General features: G+C 49.4%; 1 protein-coding gene across 2 annotated transcripts in view; it reads left to right on the top strand.

The window, feature by feature from the left end:
• Positions 1-22917, top strand: part of SPDL1 (spindle apparatus coiled-coil protein 1) — a 424110-nt gene that overhangs the window by 400033 nt on the left and 1160 nt on the right. The window lies entirely within an intron of this gene.

Genomic DNA, 22917 nt, shown 5'->3' with positions numbered 1-22917 from the left:
CTTGAGGAGTCTTCTGAAGGTGAGTGGGTCTTGGGTCAGCCGCAGGTGAGTAGGGAGGGAGTTCCAGGTCTTGGCGGCGAGGAAGGAGAAGGAACTGCCACCGGATGTCGTTCGCTGGATGCAGGGGATGGCGGCGAGGGGGGGGGGCTGGAGGAGCGGAGCTGGCAGGTGGGGGTGTAAAAGCTGAGTCTGCTGTTCAGATAGGCTGGTCCGGTGGTGTGGAGTGCTTTGTGTGTGTGGGTGAGGAGTGCTTTGTGTGTGTGTGTGGGTGAGGAGTGCTTTGTGTGCGTGGGTGAGGAGCTTGTTGACTGGGAGCCAGTGTAGGTCTCTCAGGTGGGGGGTGATGTGGCTGCGACGAGGGATGTTGAGGATCAGTCTGGCGGAGGCGTTTTGGATGCGTTGCAGTTGCCGTAGGTGTTTGGCCGGTATTCCTGTGTAGAGTGCGTTGCCGTAGTCCAGCCCTGCTGCTGACGAGGGCTTGGGTCACCGTTCTTCTGGTTTCGGTCAGGATCGATTTGAAGATCCTGCAGAGCATGCGGAGGGTGTTGTAGCAGGATGAGGAGACGGCGCTGACCTGCTTCGACATGGAGAGGGAGGAGTCGCGGATGAATCATATTTTGGTTGCGTGGTCAGTGGGTGTCGGTGCTGTCCCCCGTGCAGTAGGCCACCAGGAATCGTCCCAGGCAGAGGGGGTGGGGCCGAGGATGAGGACCTCAGTCTTGTCAGAGTTCAATTTCAGATGGCTGCTCTTCATCCAGTCGGTGACAGCCTTCATTCCTTCGTGGAGGTTGGTTTTGGAGGTGTGCGGGTCTTTGGTGAGGGAGAGGATGAGCTGGGTGTCGTCTGCGTAGGAGATGATGTTCAGGTCGTGTTGGCGGGCCACTTGTGCGTGGGGGGCCATGTAAACGTTGAACAGGGTCGGTCTGAGAGAAGCCCTGGGGTACGCCGCAGATGTCTGTGGCTTCGGATCGGAAGGGTGGGAGGCGGACTCTCTGGGTTATGCCGGAAAGGAAGGACGTGGTCCAGTCTAGGGCTTTCTCATGGATTCCGGCTTCTTGGAGGCGGGTCTTTAGTGTGCGGTGGCAGACCTTGTCGAAGGCGGCTGATAGGTCCAGGAGGATGAGGGCTGATGTTTTGCCATTGTCTAGTTGGCGCCTGATGTTGTCTGTGGTGGCGATGAGGGTGCTGTGGTTACGTCTGAATCCGGACTGAAATGGGTCTAGGATATTGTTGTCGTCGAGTTGGCGGGCCAGTTGCATGTTGACTATTCTCTCGATGACCTTCGCCGGGAAGGGGAGCAGGGAGATGGGCCAGAAGTTCTTGAGGTCCTTGGGGTCCGCCTTGGGCTTCTTGAGGAGGGCGTTGATATGGAGTGCTTCCAGCTTTCCGGGAATGTCGCCATCTCGAAGGAGATGTTGATGACTTTCCGCAGTTGGGGTGCGATGGTTGTCTGCTTTGTTGAAGAAGTGACGTGGTGTCAGCAGGGGTCTGACGGTGATCCTGAGTGGATGGAGTTCATCTCCTCGTCATTGACGTTGGCCCATGAGGTCAGGCAGTTGGTGCAGGTGGTGTTTCGCGGGGGGGAAATGCTGTATTAGGGGCGGTCGTGGTGTTGAAGCGGTCGTGGATGTCGGCGATCTTGCGGTGGAAGAAGGTGGCCAGTGAATCACACCGATCATGGGAGGGCCGGATGTCGTTGGTGTTGGCGCTGGGGTTGGAGAGTTCCTTCACTATGCTGAAGAGCTCTTTGCTCTCGTTGTCCAGGCGGGCTTTGAAATAGGATCTCTTGGCTGTTCTGATGAGGTGGTGATGTCTTCGGGTGGCATCCTTGTGGGCTACGTGGCTGTCTGGTGTGCGATCGTGGAGCCATTTCTTCTCCAGTTTCCGGCAAGTGCGTTTGGAGGTCTGGAGCTCTTCGGAGAACCAGATGGCTTGTTGGTGTGGCTGTTGTAGGGTTTCTTTGGTGGGGCGAGGGTGTTGGTGCAGTTGTTGATCCACTGTCTGAAGTTGCGGCGTCTGGGTTTGTGGGGTCGGTGGGTGGGCTCAGCTGGTTTTCGGTGACTTTGCTTCAGCAGCGGCGAGGCAGTTGTTGGGTGCGGTGGTGCTTGGTTGGTTTGTTGAAGATGAAATGTATGCAGTGGTGTTCGGTCCAGTGGAGTTCGGTGGTGTGATTGAAGGCGACGTGGGTGCTTGTGGAGAAGACTAGGTCAGGCGTTTGGCCGGCGGCCTGGGTGGGTGTGGTGACGAGTTGTTTGAGGCCGAGGTTGGCAAGGTTGTCTATCAGGGTGGTGGAGTTGGCGTCGTTGTTCCTGAGGTGGAAGTTCAGGTCCCTGAGGAGGATGTAGTCCGTGGAGGCGATAGCGTGGGTGTCGGCGATGGAGTCGCTGAACTGAGCCCGGGGGGTCTGTAGACTAGTGTTCCTCTGAGGGTGGTGTTGGGGTCGGTGTGGATCCTGAAGTGCAGGTGTTTGGCAGAGTTGAGGGTGTCTTTTGCGTGGGTGTAGACCTTGAGAGTGGACTTGTAGACGATGGCGAAACCTCCTCTGAATCCGTTGGCGCGATCCCTGCTGCTGGTCATGTAGCCGTCCGGGATGGCTATGGCGATGTCGGGCGCTGAGGAGACGTTCTGCCAGGTCTCGGTCAGGAAGGCAGCGCCTGGGGCGTGGGTGTCGAGCAGGTCCCAGAGTTCGATGGCATGTTTGCGTGCGGAGCGGGTGTTGATGAGTATGCAGCGAAGGTGGTTGGGTCTGGTCCTTGGGGGGCTTGGTGGATCTGTCGCAGGTGAGGTTGCAGGTGCGGCAGGAGAATGGTCCGTGTGTGTGTTTTGGGGCGGCCTGGAAGCAGCGGTGGTCTCGACCGGCGTCGAGTGCGAGGAGAGTGTTGGCGTCGTATCTGAGTCTTGCGTCGTGGCGTGCGCGGAGGTCAGGTGTTCTGGTCCAGGCGCGGACGGTCGCCGATGGGCTTGCCTCGCACCAGTGGCACGGCCGCCATTTAAGGCTAGGTGGGAGGGAGGAGCAGCTGGGAGGCAGGGTGGCGAATGGGCGTGAGGGAGCGGGAAACAGAAGGCAAAAAGGGGGCGGGCCGCAGGGGGGCAGCGGCGGTAACGGGAACAATGGCGAGGGGTAAGGGTTACAGAAGACAAAAGTGGAAAAAAGTTAAAAACAAGCATTTACAATGCAATGGTTTCGCCTTTGGAAAAGTTAGAGCTATTGGCATTGCTCATGACATTTCTTTTTTACTTATAAATAAATGGCATTGTTATTTACATTGCCAACAGCTAAAATAGTTTATTACATTGTCTTGCAGTTTTATATAGCGCAAACTAGACCTGCGGGTAGAGGAGCGTGTGCATGAGCACCAGCTACATTACACAAGGACATATTCATTACTTCCGGTGGCATTCGTGACAGTTGTGATGCCCATGAGTTAGCAAGAAGTAAATAAATGGTGGGCAGAGCACTAATGGTCGTCACTGTCTGTGAGTGGCGCTGATGAGTGTCCGAAGTAGGCACTGGTTGTCCAACCTAAAGCAAGCTTTAGGACAGTCGGCCCTCAAACGCTCACGGGTTATCAGGCAGACACGTGGGTAATCGCGGTGTGCCCACGCAGGAGCTGGCCGGGTGGGAACAGCTGACTCTTGTGGAAGTGAGAGTAGTTGGTTCCTGTTGTGAGTTTCAGGGCATGTCCCGGTGGGCGGGTCTCGAGTTGGGACTGCCTGGCAGACTGCAGTGCACTTGTGTGCGCTGCTTGAAGCAGGAGGGAGTGATGGCAGGATGAGCAGGGCACAGTCTAGAGCTGGCCCTTCTGGGCAGAGAGGGAAGCGGCCACAGGTGGGCAGGGCCGGGCGTGTGTACGGAGGTCACACTGGTGAGCAGTGAGCGTAGCTCCAGCTAGCACATTTCACGAGTGCCAGATACACCCTTAATATTCACGGATACGACGTGTGCAGCTGAGGAAGAGACGACCGAATCAGACCAACAACTCCTCCCCTCATGACGGAACCCAGCATGCTGTAAGAGAGGTGGAGGGCTACAGCAGCCCTGTCTAGGCTTCAGCGTCATTTTATGGGGAACCTGCGCTGCTGTTAGTTTTCTGGTCTCTGCATGTTGACTGTGTGACCCCGGTATTGATGCTTTCATCCAGAGTGTTTTATAATCTTAGCTTAGACAGTTGTGTTCTAATTTTATCTGTGCGTTTCATAATTTTACATTCATGAAAGTAATTTGTGTCGTTTTTTTACACTTGGGGACGTGGGCCACAAAAATGCCAGAGAAAACCTTCATTGTGAACCGCTAATTTACATAAGACAGGACCGGCATGTAGCATGCTTGCAGCCATTGGCGTAGCGAGCCCTATAGGCTCCCATGGCTGTTACTGCGTTCCGCCAGTGAAAGGGGTGGGGTGTGCTGGCGAGCATTTTCTCCATGAGGAGCGGGAGAGGCTTGTTGTTGCCGCCCCGAGACGACAGTTGATAGCGGGGGGAGGCCACCACCCCCCTACTCCCCCCCCCCCCAAAAAAAGACTTGTGCCACACCAAGAGTGAAACCCCCATCACACTCCCCCCCCCAAAAAAAACTACGCCACAGCTTGCAGCATAAGACGGGGTCCGTGCAGCATGCTTGCGGGGTGGTGTGATGTGCAGTATCCACAGTGCCCGGTCCCTGTGCCAGGACATCATCATGTGATGCAGCTCGTTACCCCGTGACCGTTCTGCTTACAATGCCGGTGCCGTGCTGTCTGGTAACCTCTCGGCCTAGAGCTGCACAAGAGATCTGATGCCTCGTGCATCCCACGCCAGGGAACGGAAACGGCGCTTCCCTGGAATTCCCCATAAAAGATATTCAGAAGTTGTCCCTGGATCCGACCAGGGGATTTAATCCAGAATGGCTTTACTTTCACTTTCCTCTGGCTGCAGGCCATGGAGGCCTAGGAACAGCTAGAGAACAGGCTGAACACTAAGGGGAGGCGACGCAAGGAGCGGGAGGGGGGGGGCAGGGGCGGGAACGGGCACACGGAGAGCAGGAGGGGGGGTCGGGAACGGGATAAAAACAAAAGGAAACAGAAAAAAAGACATTAAGAGCGAAAACGTCAAAATACGTAAACATACAAAGGGAAAACACATTTATAAAGAAAATGCTCCTTACCTGATCGCTTCGTGGGAACTTAAATCTTGCAGCCAACTCCAGCAACAGACACTTCTAAAAAGAAGAAAACAGGCCGACTCGAAAAAAAAAAATAACACTCACCCACCGCCGCGATGACGTTCAGAAGTGGGTGGAGAGGGAAAAAATCGCGGGAACGCCCACGATTCTGGTCTGGCCTTGATGGACAGATCTGGCTTCCAATGGCTAGCCTCCATTTATGGAGCTAGCCAATGGGAGCCGGGGGACGTTCCTATAGCCCATATTGTAAACATTAGGATTTCGCCTGCGCGAACTGCTTGCGCAGTAACGCCAGGCGAAACCTAATCAGGCAATGGGCAGAGATACAACAGTTGCAGGCAGTCGAAACATGCACATGAAGCAGAATTACACAGCGTGGCACAGCAGCGGCGAACTCACTGAGGCAGGAGGCAGCTGTGCGGCGTGGGGAGCGACCTGGCCTGCTAGTATGATATGGACCAACCCCTCACGTGGGCCATTTTGACTCTGGGGGCCTTACAAAGGAATTGGTTGCTCGACAGAAGGGAGCAAGTTGGGTGGCATGGTTCCCACTGTCTCTTGTAAGTAGAGTGGACCAGGATTCAACTTAGCTTTATGCATATAGTATAGGGCTTTGGACTGTGTGTTTGTCCACTGTGAGCCAGTGAAGTTCGTGAAGAAGAGACGACACAGAGGCACATTTGGGAAGATGAAACAGGAGGCGGGCAGCAGAGTTGTGAATGACTTGCAGAGGTCTGATAAAAACCTTGCCAGCCACAGATAAAAAATGTTGCCGTAATCCAGTCTTGATTGAATCAAGACCTGGATATCCGTCCTCTGAGCTGAAAAAGGAAGTATCCACATGATTTCTTTCAGCCATTTCAGCACAGTGAAGCAGGTAGAGGCTACCTTGGTGATTTGGGTTTGCATTGAAAGATTGACATCTAGCCAAAAACGTAGGTTCTTCACTTTAGAGACCGGTACAGGGAGGGCATCTAGGGTCTCAGGTCAGTGTTATGAGACCCATAACAGGGGATTCTTACCCATCACCTCAGTCTTGTCGCCATTCAACTTTAATGAGCTGATGTTGATCGAGGTGGATATCTTGCCAAGACAAGAGTTAAAGGCATAGGGGTTGTGGCAGAAAATGCTAGGTAACTATGATCGGCGTGTCATCTGTGTAGGAAAAGAGGGTAAGGACACAGCTTTCCACCATATCTGCATGAGGGCGAATATAGATGTTGAACAACATTGGGCTTAAGGTGGGACCTTGAGGCACTTCTGAAGTAAGAGAGTGGGACCTTGATGTTAAGCTGGAAGAAAACACTTGTAAGGTTTGATCCTGTAAGAACTAGGTCATCTTAAACAAAGCTGTCCCTTGGAGACCCAAGTTCTCCAGTCTTTCTAGTTCGATGGTGTGTGATACAGTATTGAAGGCTGCGCTTAGGTCGAGTAGGATCAAAGCAACCGTTCCGCCATTATCTAGGAGCCCACTCAGATGTTATGTGACTCCCTGAAGATCATATTTCGTACTGTATCCCGCTCTGAAGCCACACTGCGAGCGATGAATACAGTTTTGAGAGTCCACGATAGCAGATAGTTGCAAGTCAACATGTTTCTCTAAGGTTTTAGAGAAAAGGGTAGGCATCTAAGTCAGTCTTAAGTTAGACCAATTGGAGGGATTTAAATTGGACTTTTTTAAAAGGGGCAAGACTGTTTGTGTGCTTCCATGCCTGAAGAATGCGTCCCTCTTGTAAGGAGGAGTTGAAGAGAACTGTCAGCAATTGTATATTCATTAGCTTAATCTTGAGTAAAGCACATCAGCTGGGACTGAGGGTAGGTGCTATTGATGAAGTGGGTGGTTATGAAGGACCAAACTTTTATATTGCATTCCACCACTGATGTTACTGGCCGGCCCTAAGCAGCAGGTTTTTCAGCAGGTGCTCACTACTGAGAATTCAAATCATAGTACTATGTGTCACGTAGCTTTGTCTCACAAATTGTGTTGGTATGGATTGACAACTGAATCACAAGCAAAGGGGCATATACTTAATATTCAGTATTGTTTGCACTGATCTTTGTCCATCTGGTTGATACAAATGTCCTCTTCCCCAAAGGCTGTTTGTGGATGCACCAGGCATAGTTTAAGGTTGTTTCTGCCCTTTCTGTCTCTAATGTGACAGTCCTTATTCATCCTGCTATGCTTGTTTGTATTGTTAACATTCCACTGGAGAAAGCAACAGCAGAGAGCCTATTTGAGGACAAATGTTTCTGATGGATACACCTTCCTAAAGATCTATCAATTTAATATTTCCTGGGGTACAGACTGATCCAGAAAAGCTGCGAATCCACCTACTCAGTGACATCACTAGTGGTCTTCCTCAATCTTACTCAGATGTGGGTCCTTAACTTGATTTCCAGAATGGCAGTGGTCTCGATACCTCTCCAGAAGAAGACATTCCGTATCCCTCTGGGCCCAGACAGTGGAAGTCTCTTTCCTTACCACTTTTGTGCATAAAGCCGCAAATCCTCTAGAGCTGAGTTTGCTCTCAGAAAGACCAAAGACTAATATTTTGACAGCGATCTTCAACCACCTTCAGTTGCTAAACTCCTGCTTCCTTTTTAATGATGCTCTGCTTCGGGCCAGGTAGTATGTAGAGAAATTTCCTGTTGAAGTAGACCTTCTCCCGTTGACATACCTTTTTTAATAATAATAATAATAAATTGATACTTGTATAGCGCACTCCTCACCCGCATGGGTCTCAAGGCGCTTGTACGAATACCGCTGTGGAACCCATCCTGGCTTTCCCTGTGAGGTGTCCACTCCTGGGCACCCCCAAGGTGGAGGCCAGGCATCCTTAGTGTTGTGGGGGCCGTTGTGGAGATTAAGCAAGCTATTGGCCAGAGTTGCAGAGTGGGACTCCATGATTGGAATAGGCACCGAGGCGAGAATTATCAGGTCCGTGGAATTTTTGAGCCCAAGACCCGCCGAGGCGGGGAATTGAACCCTGATCCCGGGCTAGACCTCTGCATCAGGGTCTGCCGCTCTAACCATTGAGCCACACTCTTAGTGTCTCATTCATTGCCAGAGAGGTGGCTTTGCAGCCTTCTGCTCAGAACTAAAATCGGATGCCGTTCCTACGGCCTTTTGAACAGGTAGTCAAAATGACTGGACGTCATAGTCTGAAAGAGTTTTGCATCGGACATCCTTTCTTTTAATATGGAGACGGTCACAGGTCAACTTGGCTGCTATATCCATGCCTTACGCTAATTAGTCCAACTAGCGATTGAAAGCCTACTGGCACACTTGAAGAAGCCATTTTAGATTTAATCAGTGATGGCTTGGATACTGCAGAGCAGATCCTGAAGTGTGGATTTGATCCTGCACATACAATAAATAGCCTGGTCTGTTGGCATTGCTGTTAACACTGTTTATTTAAGCCTGTTGAAATTGTGTGCTTTTCAGAAACTGTCCCAGCCTCCCTGATGGACATGCCCTTTGGATGTTATTCAGGTTTGTACTGAGGAGGCAGACTCTTCCCATAAACACTTCACGCTCACTCACAGGACCTGGCCTCATCAGCAAGTCAGTCCAACCAGCATACAGAAAATGTTATTATTCTCGAGCTCAACAGTCCTGGTAGAGGCAACCTGCGCAACTGGACACCTCTGCAAATGTACAGCTCCTTTAATGATAGACGGTTGCCAGCAACAGCAGAACCAGTGCCCGCTGTACTCTACCACCTCAAAAACACTGACTCCCTTCTCCCAAGCCCCCACCCTATGCCATCATGGTCCAGTGGTTGTAGTGGTGGTGGTGGTGGTGGTGTAGTCAAGTATTGCTGGCCTTGAATGTGGGAGATCGGGAATACATGTATTCCTGTACCTAGATGACTGGTTGCACAATGTGAACTTGCCACAGTATGTTACAGGCCACCTTCAAATGATTATCTCTCTTCTGGGTTTCCCATTGGCTTCTGAAGTCCCATCTACACAGAGTGTTCTCTTCATGGGGTCTATCCTAGACATGATGGTATTCAAAGACTTTCCCCCCCAAGGAATGCATGCTCCATATCAGTCTTTCAACGCTTTGTACCATCAGGCTGGCTCTGAGAGAATTCCCTATTCATGAAAAAAGGTCAATAGAGGTCCTGATTGACAACATAACTGCCATCTGGTACTACTCAAGCAGGTCGTCCTGCTGTCCTGAATCGTGTTCCTGTAGGTACTGCGCCTTTGGAACTGACTGGACCAACAGGGGTTCTGTAGTAGGGGATCTCTGTGTATAGTCATAATCTAGTGAATTGTCCCGCCCATGTGCGTGGACCCCGGAGCAATCAAAAATAATCTCTTAAATTGTCAAAAAATGCAGAACTGCACAGACACTTAAGAGAGAATTTAAAGACAGATAATGCAGCCTATATCCACAGGCTACACTGTCCAGTACTTCAACTAGAAATTCCACCAAAAATCCACAAACAGCACAGCCTGCCCAGATTTCTCCACAGAGAAAACCTTGCCATTACCAGCAAAACCCTCTGGAATGATATAGAGGAAGGAGTGGACAGACAAGCCCCATAGGCTGCCATTATGTGGCTCAGAACAGGATACTGTGCCTTTAAGAGAACTTTCCAGAACTCTCACAGTATCCTAGAATGCACTGCAGGTCCCTTTTACTTTCAGTTCTTTTTTCCGGCTCCTGCAAGCAGGACCCTGGAGCATTGAGCTCTCCCTTTTCAAGGGTTTATTTGGTGATTTTTTCACTTTTTCAAGTATTTGAGTGCTTTCTTTGAAGTACTTTGGTGTTTTCTTCCTTGTGTGTGTTTTTGGTGCACTCTTTTATTGTCAAAATGCCTGCTTTGTTTGACAAATGCCCAGAGTGTCCGAGGAAGAAGGCCAAGTCGGACCCACATGAAGTGTGCATCGTCTGCCTTCCATCATCTCATGTCCCAGAGGAGTGTGGCATCTGCCAGACATTATCCACCAGGACCCTGAGAGAGAGGATGAAGATCAGGCTCCAAGGCCTGGAAGATAGAAGACTACAACAAGGTGGGTCTGGGCAGGCTCCATCTACCCATGCTGAGGTCTCTGGGGGGGTCCCCAAAGGCAGGAAGACCAGCAAGCGTCATATTTCTCCACCGACGTTGATAGCATCGACAACGGCATTGAGAGGGATGACAGCAGTCTGTTCCCCGTCTCCCCAGGGCTCTGGGTTGAAGCGATGTCGACGTTCGACGTCGAGGGGACTAACCAGGCTGCCGTCAAGATCGCCGTTGACGGTGTCATCGTAGTCTTCGACGTCGAAGGAGTTCGGCCCGGGGTCGGAGCTCGCCGTCGAGGAAGAGAAGGTCGGTGTCGAGGGGATCCTCGACGTCGATGAGGACGTCGAAGACGCGCAGGCGTTCGACTTCGAGGAGACGCTAGTCATCCAGATGGCATCCACCGTCGAGGCTTTCGACGTCATGGAGGAACCGTTCAACGTCGAGAGGTCGACGGTCGCCGTCGAGTAAGACGTTCGACGTCCAGACGTGGCTCAACGTCGAGACGAGGACGCAGGTCGAGGTAAAGAAGGCGTTCCTAGACGTCGAGACGACGTTCTTCGACGCCAAAGAAGCGCAGAAGGAGTTCTGGCGCCAGGAGTCGCTCTGGGTCTGCTGGGACGCCTCGGAGACGCTCCCCAATAGGAGACCATACCTCTACATCCCCTCCTCCTAGGAAGAAGAGGGAGTCGCAGGGCTCTGTGTACTCCGAGGTATATACACCTCCCAAGCCGAAATAGACTACACCTCCTCCCCCATTGCCCAAGGAACCTCCGCCACGGAATCCAACTCCGCCTCCGCCTATAGTCCCCCCTCATCATCCTCTGCTACCTCCTCAGGGACTGCCTCCGGTTCCTCTGAGGACGGCTTCGCTCCTATGGTACCCGACGCCTCCTAAGGGGACTCCTCAGCCGAGGGTCCCGGTCAGGCCGCAGTCTCCTGCTCCTGTGAGACCTGCGGAGCGTCCGAAGCTGAGGAGATCGCGCTCTCGTTCCGGAAGGAGGGGGAGATCGTGGAGTCGTCACCGGTCGTCGACAAGATCAAGGCGACGCCACAGGAGGCGCAGATCGAGATCCCGCACAGGTTCTTCTGGGACCAGGGACTACTCGCCGACTTTGTCGGAATCCCCTGGGACGAGGGTGTCGCCAGTGGACGACATCAACTCATTCCAGGATGTTTTGCTGAGGGGTGCGGCTAAGTTGGGCATCACGGTGACGGTGCCCGCTCCCACTACGTCCGTGATTTTCGAGACGCTACATAAAAAGTACCTGTCTCGGCCGTTGCTACCCCTAGTACCAGGATTGGTAGAGCCCGCTCAGGAGTTTTCTCACTCCGGCGCTGACGAAGGCGGCTCCCTCCAGGCTCCTCAAGAAGTACCGGGCTCCGGATTCTGACCCAGCCTTTCTCAGGATGGATCCGCCACCAGACCCGGTCATAGTGACAGCTGCTAGGAAGCAGCATGCCACCACCCCGTCGTCCACGGTACCTCCTGATAAGGAGAGCCGCTGGTTAGACTCAGCTGGCAGGAAGGTCTGTGGGACGGGGTCTACTGCAATGAAGGCTGCAAGTGCCGCGGCCTTGCTAGTGCGATATGATCGGGCCCTGTGGGAGTCCCTCCAGCAATTCGCTGAGCTCCTTCCTCGAGAGAAGAAAGAGGACTTCCGAGAGATTCTCAATGAGGGATTATTGGTGTTGAACCAACTCATCAGCGCGACTGCTGATGTGTCCCTTCTGGTTGCGCATGGATATTGCCATGGTGTCAAACAACGGCGCCACGCTTGGCCTTACATCCCTCAAGCCAGAGGCCCAACAACGGGTGGCCAACCTGCCTTTCTCGGGGAAGACCCTGTTTGGCAAGTATGCGGACGACGAAATGGCCCACATGAAAGCGGAGGCCGAGACCCTGACGGCTGTCGGGTTGGAGAAGCCCAAGGAGAAGAAGACCTACCGCCCGTTCCAGAGACGGTTCGGGGCGCAAGGCAGAGGGCAAGGACAGGCTTCAGGACAGCAACAACAGCAGCAGCAGTTCCGGAGGCCCTTCCAGAAGCGCCAGAAGGGCAGAGGCCAGCAGTCTGCAACGGCGAACAAGGGCCCGGCCGGGTCTAGGCCCTGAGCGGTTACTTCCCCTACATCCGTTACCCACTCCGGTGGGGGAAGCGTTCAATTTTTTCTGGCAGAGTGGAGAAAAATTACTCCAGATAAGTGGGTGCTGAATATTGTTTGCAATGGATACAGTCTTCGGTTCACCAGCCCGCCTCCAGCAATTGCTCCGGTCAGCTCGCAGTTTCAGCTGCGCGAGCTCCAGGCGGAGGCCGATATCCTGTTAAGGAAAAGGGCGATAGAAGACGTACCTCTGTCTCAAAGGGGAAGAGGTCTGTACTCCCGGTTCTTTCTGGTTCGCAAGAAGGACAAGAACGAGTTTAGGCCCATTCTGGATTTGCGACAAGCAAACAAGTGGATTCGCAGAGAGAAATTTCGCATACTGTCGTTGCATCAGATTTAGCCTCAGCTGCTACAGGGAGACTGGCTATGTGCTATAGACCTACAGGATGCGTACTTCCATGTGCCCATTGCACACAAACACAGGACGTTCCTGCGATTCCAAGTCGGCGCCAATCATTACCAGTACACAGTACTGCCATTCGGACTGAAGTCTGTGCCCAGAACATTCTCGAAGTGCATGGCAGTGGTAGCTGCACACCTGAGGAATAACAAGGTGTTTGTCTACCCGTACCTGGACGATTGGTTGATCAAGGCCGCCTCCTTCTCGGAAGCTCAAGCGCACTTCCAGAAGACGTGCGTTCTCTTGAACAAGCTGGGGTTCAACATCAACATGTCCAAGTCTGTCCCGACTCCGGTCCAGTGCATACAGTACTTGGGAGCCTCCATCAATACGCTGTCAGCAACCGTGTCTCTTTCGGAGGAGAGACGATTATCACTCCTTCGGAAGGCTCAGGCTCTTATGACCGCTCCATCTACAACAGTGAGGACGGTGTCTTCTCTACTGGGGTCGATGGCCTCTTGTATCTTCCTCACGCCACACACCCGGCTGCACATGAGACCATTGCAGGAGTGCTTGGAGGATCAGTGGGATCAGAGGAAAGGATCTTGGGACGACAAGATACGACTGTCTCTGCATGCTCTTCAGTCTCTGAAGTGGTGGTGTTCAGCGGAGAATCTCCTCAGAGGGGTTCCCTTTCACAAGGACATTCCCACACAGACTATTTTGTGACGGATGCGTCTCTCCACGCTGGGGGGCGCACTCGGGAGACTTACAGATACAAGGAACGTGGTCCCAGGCGAAGTCCACGTATCACATCAATTTCCTGGAACTCAGAGCTGTTCACTTGGCACTGAAGGCCTTTCATCCGTCCTTCCAGACCAACTCTCTGCTTGTATAGACGGACAATACGACCACGATTTATTACCTCAACAAGCAGGGGGGTTCGAGATCGCGCACTCTGTCGCAAGAGGCGCAGGCGATCTGGCGTTGGCTTCTAGCCAGAGGACTGACGATAACGGCTACCCATCTACCAGGTGTGCAGAATGTTCAGGCCGACGCACTGAGCAGACTGATTCGGGAAAACCACGAATGGGTCATAAACGACGAAGTACTAGGAGAAGTCTTCGCAAGGTGGGGGACCCCAGACGTAGATCTGTTCGCCACTGCCGAAAACAGCAAATGCCGAGACTTCGCCTCCAGGTACTACCAGCAGCGGACGCTGGGGAATGCGTTATGGATCAACAGGTCAACCAGCTTTCTGTACGCTTTTCCACCCATTCCCCTGATTAGGGCGGTACTCATCAAGCTGTCCCAGTCCAGGGCGCAGATGATCCTGATTGCCCTGGAATGGCCCAGGCAGTGGTGGTTCACGGACCTGCTTCACCGGTCTCTCCTTCCTCACATAAGACTGCCGTGCCGGCCGGACCTTCTCACGAAGTTCGGGGGGCAGATGGTGCACCCCAACCTCTCGTCTTTGAGTTTGGCGGCATGGATCCTGAGATAGTGCAATATGGCCATTTGAATCTACCAGACGATTGTATGGACATACTGAAGGAGGCTAAGCGACCTTCCACTAGGACTTCCTATGCTTACAAGTGGAAGAGATTTTGCATCTGGTGGAAGTCCAAGAACTATGACCCGACGACGTGTAAGGAAGATGTCATCCTTCCGTATCTTCTACATTTGGCACAGTCTGGCCTTAATGTCCATTCCATTAAGGTTCATCTCGCTGCGCTGACTGCCTACAGGAAATGCCCTTCACAGACTTCCTTCTTCCAGATCCCTGTGATCAAAGATTTTTTGGAAGGCTTGAAGAAAGTGTTCCCTCCTGTCCGGCTTCCTTCGCCTTCCTGGGAATTGAACGTGGTGCTGTCCAGATTGATGAAGGAGCCTTTTGAACCTATTCATAAGGCTTCGTTGCAGCACCTGTCCTGGAAGGCGGCGTTCCTCGTGGCCATTACATCGGCCCGCAGGGTGAGTGAAATTCAGGCGTTGTGTTGCCAAGAACCTTATACTGTATTTCATGCTGCAAAAGTTGTTATGCGTACTCACCCTAAATTTCTTCCAAAGGTATCTGATTTCCATGTTAACCAGACCATAACTTTACCTACGTTTTTTGAGAATCCTTCATCTCCAGCGGAAAGGTCTCTGCATTCCCTGGATGTCAGGAGGGTGTTGAAATTTTATCTGGATAAAACCAAAGATATTCGTAGGTCAGACCAATTGTTTATCAATTATGGATCAGTCAGGACCGGTCTTGCTACCTCAAAACAGTCCATCTCGAGGTGGATTGTGTCCTGTATACAATTGTGTTACCAGAAGGCTAATAAGACCTTACGGGGTAAACCTAAGGCTCATTCCACCAGGGGCAAAGCTGCCACGACTGCTTTGCTACGTAATGTTCCAATTGCAGAAATCTGCAAGGCGGCCACTTGGAAGTCGGTCCATACCTTTGCTAAGCATTACTGTCTGGACACTGAGGCCAGGACAGACGCTCAGGTTGGGCAGGCTTCGCTGCGAAATCTGTTCGCACAGTAGTGGTGTTATTTTTATTTTTTTTCTCCACCGCCGCGTTGGTGTAGGGATGGGCTTGCCATTCTATTCACTAGGTTATGACTATACACAGAGATCCCCTACTACAGAAGGAGTAGTTTCTGTCCTGTAACTCCAGTTCTGTAGTAGGGGTATCTGTTATAGTCATAAGCGCCCGCCCTCCTCCCTGGTGGAGAGAGATATATTCATGTGAGGAATGCTACAGGTCTGGCGTGTTACGCCTTCAAAAAGAACTGAAAGTAAAAGGGACCTGCAGTGCATTCTGGGATACTGTGAGAGTTCTGGAAAGTTCTCATAAAGGCACAGTATCCTGTTCTGAGTCACATAATGGCAGCCTATGGGGCTTGTCTGTCCACTCCTTCCTCACTATCATTCCAGAGGGTTTTGCTGGTAATGGCAAGGTTTTCTCTGTGGAGAAATCTGGACAGGCTGCGCTGTTTGTGGATTTTTGGTGGAATTTCTAGTTGAAGTACTGGACAGTGTAGCCTGTGGATATAGGCTGCATTATCTGTCTTTAAATTCTCTAAGTGTCTGTGCAGTTCTGCATTTTTTGACAACTTAAGAGATTATTTTTGATTGCTCCGGGGTCCATGCACATGGGCGGGACTATTCACTAGATTATAACTATAACAGAGATACCCCTACTACAGAACTGGAGTTACAGGACAGAAACTACTCCATATCCCTGGTAGCCAATCTTCTGGCAGGTTGATGAATGCTAGGGAGAACACTCAGAATATGCCTGCTGGCAATTGTGGATATGTTTTAGGGAAGAAGCACTGGCACAGGGAACCTTCTTGGCAGGGACCCTGTGCACTACAATCAAAACCACATCAAATACCAGGCAAAAAGAGGGGGCTAACCATGTAAAAAGACGCACTTTCTCACAGCAGGGTTCTGTACCCAATACTCCATAATCTACACCGCTTGCATTGAAGTTGATTAGTGACAATTTCGACCTGCCCACCGAAGTAGTGGATGTGATTCCGCGGCTAGGTGCTCTTCAACTAAGTCCTTCTACTTGTTGTTTTGGGAGAAATTTGTGGCGTTCTCCTCTGTAGGCCAAGCTATCAGATGGTCACTTGTTAGTTTTATCTATTGCCCAGAAAGGCTCAGCGGGCACATTTAAAGATGGCAAGTCTGCCCTTCTCCTGCCTTTTTAAGTTTGACTTACCAACCTTTTTTTGTCCCCCTTTGTGATAAGATTCCTAAATGAACTTAGGTGTGTGTTATACCGAAGTCCTTCATTATGCCTTAATAGGACCTTAATTTGGTCTACCTCTTTTTGATATGCATGCTGTCCAATCCCGTGCACAGGTTCTCTTCACCATCTAGGCATTTTTTTCTTATCGCTATCATTTCTGTACATCATGTCAGTGACCTGCAGGCACTTTCAGTGCAACCTGCGTACACCACTTTCCAGACAAATTGGTGCTGAGAACTTGGGATTTCTTTGTACCAAAGGTTGTATTGCCACTTTCCATTCTAAGAAGGTCAGGCCATCGTCCTTCCTCCATTTTCTCTCTACCACATTCCTTGACGAGGAGGAGATATTTTACCTGGAGAGCCCTTAGGTTTTACATCGAGGGCACAAAATAATACTGGCTCGATGACCTGCTCATCGTTTGGTTTTACGGTGCAAAGAAGGGGAAGGCAGTTCAAAGGCAGACTCCCTGTAGAACGTCCTGTGCAAAAACACATGCTGTGCTAAGGCCAGCAAAGAGGCCTATTTCCACCAGAGCCAAAGCATGCTTCAACTGCATTGATGAGGTCTTTCTGGCTGCTACTTGATCATCGATGCAAACACTCAGCGAGCACTACAATTAGGTCCACATAGAGGGCCTTTTTACCCTTTCAGTTCTGCACAACTTTTTTGTGCGAGTCCACTCCTCAGACCCTCCAACTTTTGAGAGGTACTGCTTGGTTTATCTATTCTAGAGGTGAGAAATCAATTAGAAATACCTATCAGAAGTACAAGTTACTTTCTGTAACTCCTTTCTAGTGGATACTTCAACTGCAGATTCCTCTCGCCCTTCCACTTTTGTGCATTAGACCCAGGTGTCTGCAAAAAGGTCCTTAGTTAGTCTTGGCACACTAGCCCCTCCAATTTGTCTTGGTATCCACTTCTGAGAGCGCAAAAAAAGAGCAAGACTTAACTCTAGTCTGTGTGCACGGGTGCTGCCCATAGGTGACTCCATGCAGTCTCTTCTAGGGTAGTGCGAGACCATTGTAGCTCTGATGGCACCACCTACTTCTATGCTGGAACAATTGCTCTTGAACATAGGGCTCTAGTCTGACACCTGGGGATATCGTAAAGGTAAAATATATGATATGCAGTTGCATAGAGTATCCACCAGAAAGCGTTACCAAAGGTAAATAACTTGTTGTTTACTATGAAAGGCAACTGTAAACCCATTGCGAGTGTCAGAAAACACATTTCTCAGAATGAATGATAACTTAGGCTTAAAAAAAGACTGTTCGAAACTTAATGCAATTGTGCAAAAATACCCCTGTGGGGGAAAAACTTATGGGCACATGTAATTAAATGGAATACAAACTGCTGTAACATTTATTTGCAATTGGGATAATATATTCAGAGATTTGCCAGTATATGCTCAATATGAACATTTGTCAATTCCCTCAGAAAAGTGAAACTAGTTGTGTACGGTTTTATCTCTAAATGAGTCTGTTTATTATACCATATTGAAAAATACACACGTCTCATTCATGGTTTAACCACTTTATTGAGTTTTCTAATCATCACTGTCCTTGTACATCTCCAAGCATTTATATCGTCAAAACCATTAGGAATTGTCTAATGTGAGCAATCCTTGCTCAATCCCAAGTTGCTCCCATCTTTCAATAAGATGTAAATCAGTATCCGACAATATACTCTGAAATCATGCAGTAAACGCATTGATCATGCTTTGTGATGCACACACCTACCAAGAAACTGTGCCTAGCAGCGCACATAGTGCCTCTTGGGAATGGGAGACCGAGCAGCCGGTCGTTCTTTGACTACTTTCCAGCCAGTTACACTGAGGCAGCATCTCTAGTGTCACACGTGATTTCACCTCTTATGGAGGTTTAGCTCGCTGCCCATAGAATCCCAAGTGAGAAGATCTTCCTCTAAATATGTGCAGAGGAAAGCCTTTTGTGGTTGTCTGGGAGTCTATATCTGGACAGGTGCAAACACCACTGAACAACTGGAGGTTTTATTACATCAAGCTCTAACCAAGGGTGGATGGTGTCATGGTCTGACACGCTGTTGGGTTGAATAGCTGTGTTCTTGTATGGTCCTGGAGCATGGCTAAAGTTAAAATGTAGTCTGTGTGTGAAGCGAATGTGTAATATCTCTCCCTTTGCTGCACCATTCTCCTGGGATCTAATATAGAGTAGTCATTCATCAAGTCCTCTAGTACGCCCGTCTTTTAGGACTGGTCATCAGTTGATCGGATTCGTCCTAGAATGGGACTAAGACCAGGTTCCAGTCACCACTCAAGAGTGTCTTAGTTTTGACCCGCTGCTGCAGAATGTTAGGGATCGTACCTAGTGTCTCGTGTTTGATGTTAAATTTTTGAATATATTGATCCAATGAGTAAAGTTTTTGTAATGTAGGTCCGATAAGCGCATAAACGCAATGGGGATCACACCATACTGTGTGGACTCTAAGGAATCTGTTTACCATGCCATGGGTAGATTTACTAGCCTGAAACTCTTTACCATCCAGTTCCTTTTTAATATCTTGCTTTCTAAGTCTGAGTGGCGAGTCTCCTGGATAAGGGCTATTCAGGTCAAAGAAAATGAAGGTAAATTAGAACTTTCTTCCTCATTAGATAATAAGTTGTTGTGTTCATGTTCATGGATACTATTGAGTTCTGATGGGGTGGCAATTCATAGGATAGATACACCGGAACTGTATTGTTTTGCAAATGAGCACTTGATATGCAGTCCAACCTGGAAATGGGTGTCTTGCAGCACCTTGAGGGGTTTGGATGAGTATTTTTTCTTTTTGTGGGGAGTGTGAGTAACCTAAATGGTGGGGGCTAGGCGATGATTAAGTATAAACTTGATTTGCGTATAGACTGAGATCAAACTGATAATGAGTAGATCTCTAGGCCCTGGAGGTAGTGAGAATGTGAATTAACCAACCCAGAGAATCTTGAGGAATAACACAGAAGGGTCCTCGTCCTTTAGTCTTGTGGGTTGTCGGACATACAGTCATTCAACATGCCTCCACAGGCCCAGACAGAAATGATTTGAGGTGGTGTCTGCAGTGTGTGTTTATGAGGGAGGGTCTAATCCTTCATGTGATATAGAGTACCTAATTTCCTGTATCCTCCTATGTGGACTGGACTGGTCTCTGGATGGCAACAATTTCTGCTGCTACTTCGAATTGGGCCCTGTAAATCATGTTCCTGACGCTTCTTCCAGTTGTTTCCGTTCCTCTGTTCGTTGATCCGAGAGTTTCTTATCCTGTGGAATGAAGGGCATTTCAGTACCTCAAAATAGCCTTTTAATGTCCATATATAATTCCAGAGGGAGTCTAGGAAACCCTCTAGCTGGCCAGGATCATAATATTCTGTGGTTTTGTTCGCATGAGTGATGAGCATCGCTGCCTGGTCCAACAGCCCATTTCAAAACGCATACTGCTTGAGGCGGGGGCGTAGCATCCTGAACCATTTACGCCTATTCATAATGTCCTGTGAGAAGTTATGGGAGATGGAAATACTGTGCTTTTCTTAAAAGGATTGCCCTTGTTTCTTCACTTCAACACTAATTTGACGTGCTTGCTGATGATGTAAGAAGGAGGTGATTATCTGTGTCTGTCGTTCTTTAGTTGTCTTTCGTCTGGGTCAGACTGTGGGCTCACTGAAACTCAAGCAGGAACTCAAAAGTGAGGTTCTATAGTGAGGCAGTGCTCATGAAACAGTGTGAAGTTAGGGTAGTCAGATCATGCTGGCAGCGAACTTGCTCTTGTCCAGTGGGATTTGCCCCTATCATCAGATTTCTGATAGTCCTCTTTCTATGGCTATGCGCTTTACTGGTTATTGGTAAGCTTCAAGGCCAAAAGCTTTTCAACTGCGGAGTCTTCACCTATCCCCACCTCGTCTTCCAGGCTCACCCTGTAGTTGCTGTTAATCTTGAGCTTTCGTGCCGCAGGTCCTGACTGCCATTTCCACAACTCCGCTGCATACGAGGCCTAGCCTACACGTCCATCTGGGCTACTGCGAGGGTCCCTGCAATGCGATCCGCTATGTATTCGGTTCTTGATCGCTGCCTAGTATGTCCCCGTGCCCTCTCCCCATTCAATAGATGGTTTTCAAAGTGCTAAGCCACATCTGCTCCGGCCTGTTTGAGCAGCCGATTTCCGACCCTCAGCTCTGCGCTGCCTACTTCCTGGGCATCATACTCTGCAATCCCCCAACTTTCATTCATTATCGTCAAACTATGTTAGTGCAAAAAGCAAAGCAATAATTTACTGTACTCTAAGCATAAGTAGTTTTTGATCTGTATGTAGGGATAGATGGCTTTATTTTGAGCAGGGTGGCAAGGCAACGTCTGACAAATGGCAAATGTGCCACTCACCCTCTCTTCTCCCCCTACCCCCCCACCCCCAATCTCATTTACTGTTCGTTCCTAATGATGTAGTTACTGCTGGATATGGAGAACATCTATTTAGTGGCCACAACACTGGAAGAAATAGCGTTTGAACGACCGCCCAGTGTAGAGTGGATCGTTGGATGCCCCTCCTACTGGCATTCCTTCTGTGCGAAGCTCCCACTGGACTTACATACAGAAAAATGTAAAAATGCCCCTTATATGCTGGGAGAAAACGCCAAGCTTGTCAGGAATGTTTTGAGTACATGTCCCACAATTGCACCCCATTTTGGAGTACATTTGCGGGACCTTTGTTTGGATCTTGGAAGTGGCTGAAATGGGTTCTGGTCGGGATGGCAGAGTTAACGGAACCAATGGTGTGGTCAGTGTGGGTGCAATCACGTTGGATAGTTGACAGTGAGCGTAGGAGCTGGAGCAACGTAAGCTAGGCCCAAGGCATAGGGAGACTGAATGAAGCGGGTAGGACATAGAGCAACTAAGACAAGAAGTCATGCTTTGCTCATAGATGAGAGATTGGCGCATGGTGGTGGGGGTCACACTAGCAGTTACACCAGACTTTCACAGCATTTGTCCGCTGCAACATTTCTCGCCATACATGCCAAAGATGCAGTTGTCAACTCTTATCCTGTACGACAAAAACCTTAATCTGGCACCTAGTCTAGATTGAGGTGCTGGTTTCACAAGGCCGGACTGGCCGTACCGGGTATCGGGTGTTTACCCGGTAGACTCTGATGGTGGGGGCTGATGTTTTTTCTGGGGGCCGGTTTTGCAGCTGTGTTCCAAGATCGGTCCCCAGTTACAGAAGCAGCAAACACACGTTTCTGCCCCCTGCGGCCAGGCAGTGCTCTCCCAGGGGCTAAATTGCCAGGGCTGCTTTGTGTTCCCAGTCCGGCCCTGGTTTCACACCTTGCTGTTTGATCTTACAAAAGCTCTGTCACCATCTCGTGTTCTCTCCGTTTCCCAAATCAAATGTGTATGCCTTGCTACTCTAGATTTATATTTAGGCAACTGCATTTAGATGATGACCTGCCATGATGTTCTTGGTAAACTGACTGAGGCAGGGGCATTGCTGTGACTGTTCCATGATACAGGGTACAGTTTGCGGCCGCTTTTTACTATTTGCCTTACTACTGTTTTTTCTGATGCCATATTTTTATAATGGTTAGGTGCTTACAGTGTAATGTATATAGTAAGCGACACTACCACATTAAGCAACCCTCGTTCCTTTTATGTGTAATACCTTGCATGTTATTTTTTTGTTTCCTGCACCTCAGAACAAAGGTTAAAATAATGTGAGCCTAATCAGTTCCCGATTATCTGCAGATTATCTTTTCTATATGCTCCAAGTTACTTTGTAATAGGATATTATGTTGGTTTGGCAAGTATGTACTTGAAAACGTTTTTCAAGCATATAATGTAAGTTGAAGAGGTTTTTAAGCAGTGACTGATATTGTTTGCTGTATCCTCCACTACTGTGTACTTGTTCTACATGCTTGTCTGTTGTAAATCACTGCTTAGAATGTGTATCTTTGAATATAAATACCAATTATGTGTTAAATGTGAAAATATGAAGCGCACCCCTTTCAGTATTGGTTGTTAGATCTCATGCAAGTCATTAGATGCTTACTGGTCTATAGCAAACTTGTCTCCAGAAATTTCACTTTCGTAAAGACTGATTTACGTATGTGCACACTATTAAGGTTTGAGGCTTAAGTTCAGTATCCAGTGTGCGAAAGTAGAAAAATGGTCTGCATTGCTTACGTTGGCCATGGGACAATACCTTGTTATTTTTATTTTTACTGAAAGCTGCTTGTAACCTTTTGCAGTAGCTATCACACCCAGTAAGACCCAGTTACTCCTTAATTCTTCCAACAGAGTAAAATGACAACTATTCAGTTTGCGTAAAGTTATTTAAATTTATGCAAAGCTTCAAATCTATTATAAGATAACATATTTAAAATATGATATTGTTATAATTATCTAATTTGCAACTCTTTTAATGTACATTTATTTTTACATTGCTCACTGGGCCACAAACCGTGTTGGTTTCCTTTAATACT

This window comes from Lissotriton helveticus, chromosome 7 (genome assembly GCF_964261635.1).
Source record: "Lissotriton helveticus chromosome 7, aLisHel1.1, whole genome shotgun sequence".
Taxonomy (NCBI): domain Eukaryota; kingdom Metazoa; phylum Chordata; class Amphibia; order Caudata; family Salamandridae; genus Lissotriton; species Lissotriton helveticus.
The sequence above is the reverse complement of the archived record's forward strand: the minus strand, read 5'-3'. Positions and strand labels throughout refer to the sequence as shown.